This window comes from Capsicum annuum, chromosome 4 (genome assembly GCF_002878395.1).
Source record: "Capsicum annuum cultivar UCD-10X-F1 chromosome 4, UCD10Xv1.1, whole genome shotgun sequence".
NCBI classification, from domain to species: Eukaryota; Viridiplantae; Streptophyta; class Magnoliopsida; order Solanales; family Solanaceae; genus Capsicum; species Capsicum annuum.
Window position 1 is genome coordinate 138218322 of NC_061114.1, and position 8733 is coordinate 138227054.

Here is an 8733-nt window from a genome sequence, read left to right on the forward strand (position 1 = left end):
TAGGTTTATTAGAGTGATTAGACCATCTTCAAATAAGATATTATACCTAAAGAGAGAGTGTTCTATCCCACGAGAAGATTTGGAACCTTCACTCTCTAAACAATCATTATCAAGTTTCAAAGAGGTTTTAAACACATGGTTATCCCTATGAGCCAAACAAATATTATAGTCCATACCAAAAATTATACATATGGGTTCACTTCTTTCCCTTTGACCAATATTTTCATTTTTATGAATTCTATGAGCACAACTAGTAATAATGCTTTCATCACACAATATGCTCAAAGAATCAATTTCATCCTCATGATCAACTCTATTAACATAATCACTAACTTGAGATTCATTAAACACATCACACACATGCTCAAGTAGTGGTTCATATTTATGAGTAAGATGATCACTGTACACATCCTCACTATTTATTGGCAAACCTTATGCTAACATACACTTAAGGGTCAACTAGTATGTAAATACTCTCATTACTTGGCAATGAGAACTCATTCATGTGACAAGTGTTAGCACAAGGTGGACACAAGTTAATCTCATGAGACGAATCAACTCGGTCATTTATAGGATTAGCTAGTACTTGTGCAATTAAAACAAAATTTTTATCACCATGAAACCTAGCAATACCATGAGTATAAAAAAGGGAAGACTCATGCACTTCTTCTCTAGGCAAACCAGCAACTACACCCACTTAGCTACTACTGCCATATCACAACATTCTATATTTATAGGAGTGTAGGAGATAGTATTATTACCTTGAAGCTCACATGAGAAGCCTTCACGTTGGTGTGCATCATGGCAGCCCACTTGATTAAGTGGAACGTATGGAACCTATTCTCTTTCTCGTCTTTCACAATCACATTTGATAGCTTCAAGACGATTCAAGTCATTAGGAGTAAGTGGAGGGATTCGATTTGGGGAACTAAAAATTTGGTGTAGCTTTTCAAGGTTCCAGTTGAATTCTTCAAAAGGGTCCTTGAAAGAATTATTATCTATGGTACCTAGTAAAAGACAACAACAAACAAAGATAACAAACAGTTAGCTCATATTATCCTCACCACACTCTCACTCTTTTGATCACCTCACACTTGGTCTAACAATTGTTGCAAGTCGGCTTATAGTTCACGAGGAGTTGAGAGGTGAGTCTGCTCTTGTCTGAAATAGATTTTGGATTAAAACTCAAACAAAGATTGTCAAACTTGATAGAAGAACTAACAGTAATTCAAAAAAGACAAAAGCACACAACAAACGTAAACACGAATGTACGTACTGAAAACTAATTTACAACTTAGTAGGTAATTACTAGTTTGCCAATTAGTACTAGAATCAACAAAATTGAAACCAACTAAAATAAGGAAGAAATAGGAATTCCAAAATTTGAGCCTATGATAATATGGCAGTCCACTATTAGCCGCGAAACATCGTTGAAGTTGGAATTTTTTCTTGTTCCTAAATTTAGTTGTTCAATCTTCACAAGAATGAGAGGAATTTCGGCTAGGGTAGGTAGACAAACAAGGTCTTAGGCTTCCTTTGTAAGATTCAAAGAGGTTGACCCACTTGCACTCTTTTGGCAAGACAAGTCTTCTCTCCGTTCCTTTTTTAGCCAATCTTGAAAAGTGCTCTTACTCCTTTTTGGTAACAATGCTTTTTGGAAGCCATTTGTCTATTTTCCTCTTTTGTGTTGTCTTGGAAATGTTTCCAACAGAAACAAATTATTTCTCTTGAATTTCATATCAAACAACCCCTTATTGAAGAACCTTCATCAACACAACATGAAGATGGTGAAGAACACCAAGAACACCTCCTTTGAATTATTTATTTTGGAGTTTTAGGTGTGCATTGGACCCCTAATCATCAACAACATATGTCTAAGATAAAATATTCAAAAACCAAGCATCAAAAATAACACCAAAACAACAATACACATGGCTTCATCCACAACAACAACAATCTGCCAAAAATCCAAACACAACTCAAAAATTGCTTAAATTTTAGATTTTGACTCCATTAGTGTTAGTGAAGAAGGGACTAACACTAGAAACAACAAAACACACAAAAAACAAAATAAAATTAGGCTTCAAATTATGGCCTTAACAAAAATTGGGACAGTTTGCCTTTTTTTGCGATTTTAAGTTTTCTGACACCTTTTTTTTTATTTTCAAGTTTACAAGCCCAAGATTGATTTTGTCAGACCAAAATCAACCCTTTCTCTTATAGAAAATGATACAAAATCAACCAAAAAAGACACAAAATAGCCAACACTCATGAATAACAAGACGGACATAACACTATGAAACAAACAACATAAACCAAACACAAGAACAATACAAATGATTTTGCAATAAAATGAAAGGGATAGATAGTTTGAAGAGAGTATAAGTCCTAAGAACCCTAGAATATGTCAAATTCAAGGACCCCTAACACCTACATAAACAATCACCAAACTCTTACGGTGACACAAGAGGGACGTTACCTCCTCAAGAACCAACGTCTCAAGCCTAAAATGCAATACAAGTGATTCTACACTTGGGAAACCCTAGTTACGGTGGGATACTACTCTCACACTTGAGAGGAATGTTTCAATGTTATCTTTTCATCATCAATAATCAACTAAGGATGAAAGACCTATTAAGGGACTATATATAGTCTTATTACAATTGAAGGATAAAATACCAAAACACCAGTAATGAAGGGTGGGCACCTATAGAGTATAACTTGAGTATGTGAAATCCCTAAAATACCCTTAATAAGGGACGCCTCATCCAAGCTCCAAAATCGTGGCTCTTCAAGCTTCAAAATCATTAACTCCCTTAGACTCTCGGGTAAGCATCAATGCAAACCCACAAGCCACCTTTCACACACGGTTTTTCCTTATGGAGTGCTCAAAATGGTCTCTCCATGTATTCTCTCTTCCCCTCATTGTGACCATAATTGGGTTCTTCACATGTTGTCCTCGAATCATGTCTTTAAAATCTAGGATGGCCATTTGGCACGCATCAGCCTTGACTGATTTTGGGACTGTAATACATGACCAATGACATTATCTCTTCATCATATATATGAGGACACCCCTCCCCCCTTCCATTACAAAAGACGGACTTTATTTTCGCAAATTTATTATTTTTTATCAACGGCCGACACTTAGCCGATGATATTATCTCTCCGTCGGATATTTGAGGCCATCCCATTACAAAAGATGGATATTTATTTTTCAAATGTACTTATTTCATATCAAAATAAACACATGGCCAATGAAGAAACTCCTGTCGGTTTTCAAGGTGTTCCTTAATAAAAGACAGACATTACGTATACAAATACCCTACTAGGTGGGAATACACTGGGTATGTTGTTGTTGTATTACGTATAAAAATATGTAATAAAACAAAATAAATACGGGCAGTGACAAAACTTTTATAACATCATGACAACACAAAAGGTTTTATGATTTTTATCTTGGCAAGGCGATTTAGGATGTCCGATTAGTCTAGCAAACACTTCGTAGCCATGACGAGTCTAAAACTTAATTCGAGCCCACTTTATAACAAAACTCTATTTTTATATATACATCTATATGTACATGTGTGTGCACATAATTTCACTTACTTTTATGATTATTTGTTCATTTTATTACTTTATCAAGCACTTATACATATTTTTCAAGCTTTATATTTGTAGTTTATTTCTCGTTTGTATAATTGTACATCAAAGATAGTGGAAACTTTACTTTGTGGGTGCCAGACGGGGATATTCTTTATTTACATAATGTCATCGCTTTTGGGCAAATCTTAGGCCGTTAATATTTACATAAAAGAATCAAGTTAATCAAGTGATTCACATACTATGTAGTCTTTTCTTCTCAAATAAATTTACTTTTTCATAATTTTAATCATATAATATATTACTTGTGAATACCTTTTCTTTTCATGGCACATCAAAATACATTTCTTTTCGTACATCATAAAATAATTTTCCTTTTCACATGTAATTTATATATTTTTATACATATCTTTTACATGTTTTTAAAACAATAGCTTTTATTTATATATTTAATATACATATATCTTTACAGAATTTTAAACATTTATATTTTTTTAAATAATTATTTTATACTTAATACATACACTTTTTACATTACTTTAAATATACCTCCTCTTTTTTTGATAAATTTAGTCTAATCCGGTATCACATTTATGGATTATGAAGGGTGCCTAACTCCTTTCCTTTAGGATAATTTGAACCCTTACCTAGAATCTTACTTGGTTTTTTGCAGGTTAAAATGTTATTTACACATGTTGATAAATAAATAGGTCTCCTTATTTTCCTTAAAAATTAGGTGGCGACTCTGTATCAATTTCAATTCTTTTAGAGTCCATGAGTCATGGCTTTTTAATGTTGGCAAAAATTGGGCATGACATGCATCGTCAACATGATTCAATCTGGGTCATCATGGACAGAATAACCAAGTCAGCCTATTTCTTGCCAGTTCACAATTCGTATTTAGCCTAGAATTATGCTAGATTCTATCTCAGGGAGCTGGCAAAGTTTCATAAAGTTTTGTCGAATATTATTTTAGATAGAGGTACTCAATTTACCTTTCATTTTTGAAAAGATTTTTAGAAAGGTCTTGGAACCCAAGTTTATCTTAGTTTAAATCTTCACTTACAGATGGATGTTCATGCTGAGAGGACCATCCAGACCTTAGAGGACATATTGAGGGCTTATGTTATCAATTTTAAGGTTAATTGGGATGATCACTTATCGTTGATTGAGTTTTCCTATAATAATAGTTATCACTCCAGTATCCAGATGGATCTGTTTGAGGCTTTCTAAGGTAGGAGGTGTAGATCTCCTATTAGTTAGTTTAAGGTTGTCAAAACTGCTTTGATAGGTCTAGATTCAATATATGAGCCAATGGAGAAAGTTCAGTTGATTTAAGAAAGGCTGAAGATAGCTCAAAGCTGCTAGAAATCCTATGCATATGTAAGGAGAAAGGAACTTGAATTTAATGTTAGTGATTTTATGTATCTGAAAATTTTGCCCATAAAAGAGGTGAAGAGATTTGGTAAGAAGGGGATGCTCAGTCCTAACTATGTTAGCCTCTATAGGATTTTGAGCTATTTTGGGAAAGTACCCTAAGAGTTAAAGCTGATTGCAGAGTTAGCATTAGTGCACCCACTATTTCATGTCTCTCTGTTAAAGAAATTCATAGGTGATTTAGCTTCTGTCATTCCTTTAGAAAGTGTGGGTATAGAAGATAGCCTCTCCTATGAGGAAGTATCAATTGAAATACTTGACCTTCAAATTCATACGCTGAGGAATAAAGAAGTTGCCTTGGTTAAGGTTCTATGGACAAATCACTCCTTGGAGGGAGAAACTTGGGAAACAGAAGGCAATATACGAGCCAATTGTCCCTATCTCTTCTCTACAAATTTAGATTCAACTTGAGGTAATGGTTCTTTAGATTAATTCTCTCATTTTCTATCTCAGCTATCTAACCATCCTCATGTCATAGTATGTATTCATGAATTTAGTTCAGTCCATGTATTATATTTTCAGATACAGGTATTTAATCATGATTCGGCTCATAAGTATTCAATACATGATATCGGTCTTCCTAGAACTCCAGCTCAAAATTTTATTTGAGGATGAATGATCCCCAGAGGAAGATATTGTAATACCCCAAATTTTTCTCCAAGATCTAGACTCCCTAAGATAGCTTTATAATGCTTTAAGTCTTGCCTTAATCCAATTTTGTGGCAAAAAGTTATGGAAAATTTCCCTTAAGGGCCCGACACACTGTCACGATGAAGACTCAGGTAATGAGTCATTACTACTTGTGATAAGTCGTTACAAGTAGTCGTAGTCACTCCATCGAAGGCCCCCAAGTTTTGAGCCCAGTGGCTACGACCAGACATCACAACTTGTAATTAGTGACTACGAGTCATAGGGAAAGACTCGTAGCTCGACCAGTAAAAGACCCAAGATTCAAGCTTCAAACTACGACTCCATCTTATGACTCATAGTCAGTCATGATGAATCAAAAGGGGGAAGTTGTATTCAGACTATAAAGGGACCTCAGACCCTAGATTTCAGCTTACAGCTCAGATTACAACTCAGAGTCAGTTTCAGAAAGTGATAGGGTGGGTCATGATGACCGAGAACCCAGTTTTCAGCATGTTTTTCCCGAGACTTTTATGTTTTTTCCCACTCTCTTAAAAGCCAAATCCATTTTTTTTTGGCTTCCTAAGAGGTTATATAAAAGACCCAAAGCCCTAATTCATAACATAATCATTAATTCCATCTAAGAGAAATCAAAGAGGTGATTCCTCTCTTTCTCAAGAGAAAACTAAGGTTCTTCAAGCAAGTCTAATCTTTAAGCAGATTTCTTCAAGGCTTCTACTTTAGGTATGTGGGCTATTCATCGGTGGGTGTCATCCACCCATTGAGTCCCAACCCAAGAACTCTCTAAACTTTCAAATGTAAAACTTTTTTTCCTTTTATAGGGTTCCAAGTTAACCGTAAATTTTATGAATTTCCTCTTAATTGTTTGATCCTAAACTGTGAAAAAATATTCTCTCATGATGATTGTGCTTCCAAATATTTGATAATAAAAATTTCTATGTCATGATTAGTTTTCAAAATATGGGGCATTATTCATTATTTTACCATACCATGAATTGTTCAATATTTGCCAAGATTAGTTTGCATTAGTCTATGTTGGCGGGTTATGAACACCCGATACCTAGGAAAATCATGCATGTTACAGTTTTTAGGATACAAGTTATATAGATTATGCTTATATTGTTAAATTCAAAATATCATCATAATAAACACTTATCAGTACCAGATCATGTTAAATGAATAATTATACCAGTGTCATTTAGTTGGGAGTAATACTTAGCATTGAGGAATCATAAGGATGACAACTCTCCCATCAGTTAGGCATGAGTCGTTAGTAGTAGTCCCTAATTTCCAAACCTACGGTGCCACCATAGATTTTGAGGGGTCCACTGTCAGTAAAGGCATGAAGCCCCCATTCTTTGAGACATTAGATTAGTAGATCCACGCTAGCAAGTGTTGGTACCCTTGACAAGGGACTAACACTCATCCAACTGAGATTACTAGTTGGACCTTGGTTTTTCTCAGATTGGGGTATGTCGGTTATAGTTAGCTCCCGCAGTTTTAGTTCAATATTCAGATTATACCAGTTCAGAATTGCATGATCAAGAGTCAGTCTATCAGTTATTCAGTTTTACAAATTACTTCAGCACATGTTTTACTTGGTCTTACATTCGATTTACATGATCAGTACCATTATATATATGTATATATTATCTAGTCCTTATCTTGTATACCAGTACATTCAAAGTATTAACCACATACTCTCTTTTGAGCTATGTAGTCTTATAACATAGGTTCGGACGCTCAGTTCCCAGATCGCACGTACTCCGTTCCAGTATCACTCAGCTGCAGCATTGGTGAGTCCTCATCAATTGAGGACTATTTTTACTATTTATCATATTTTATAGTATTTTAATTTAGGTTATTTCAGTAGTCAGAGTTAGTTGGGGACCTGGACCAACAACTCATCATGTTTCGAGGCTTTCAGACAGTTAGATAGTTAGTTATGTTTTCAACAATGCATTTCAGACCCCTTTTATTATGGATTTGATTATTAAGATATTTTGTTAAATGAATTTCACACAGTATTTTATTATCTCCTTTCAGTATTTACAGTTTGTGCCAGTTCATAGGTTAGCTTGGGGTCACTTATGGCCTTAAACACCATATTACGACGGGGGTAGTCTCGAATAGTGATAGTTGGGAGACTAACTTTTTTGCTCTATGAGTATGATGCCATATGTGGTGAGATTTTTTTGAATAATTCTTATGCATACGTATAGTCTAGAACTTTCCCCGAGTGTATTTAAAGAGAAATACTATGCAAACTTGGTTTGGAGGATGACCCAAGGTCATTTTTGACCCGTCACATAGCCAAATTTCCACCTTAACATTGTTCCTTAGTTAACCTCTTTGAGCCTTTTTCCCAATTTTCTTTATTCTTGTAATGATAACCATGTTATAACACCTAAACCCTTTTTGAAAATCTTTTTTTTGGCATTTAACCTCCTTTGATGCATTGCAGGATTCTAAAAAATGAAATATAGCTGAAAACCTAAGTTTAGGGGTTGTGTAATTGTAAGATTAATGTAAGTGTTGTTCAAACTCCTAGTTTGGGGAAAAATGTGATATGCTAAGATAAACCAAGAAAGGTGTATGTAAAGTTGTCAAATTATGTGCTTAAGAGATGAGATATGTTTGATGATAAAGTAGAATAGCTAGACCATAGAACTTGAAGAGAAATTAGACAAATGAGAGGCAAAGAAGAGCTTAAAGTTAGAAAATCTCTTAAGAAAGCCAAAGAAATAAAAAAAGAAAATGGTGGATTGGATTTGTTTTGTAAATGCTAAGCTAAAGGTTAAAGAAGGCAAACTATATGATTTGAAGGTGAATAAGGTGGATAATTTGAAAATTTTAGGGTAGAAAGGTATAAACGATTGGGTTGAAGGAGATATTTTAGTCACTTGATCCATATATTCCTCCCCGCACCTTAAACCTTTACCTAGGCCCGCAAAACCTTAGTGATTCCAAACTAGGTAAGTCTACATTAGGGGCAAAAAAATACGAAGGAAAACCTATGGTTCTATTCGTTGTACTTGAATTTCT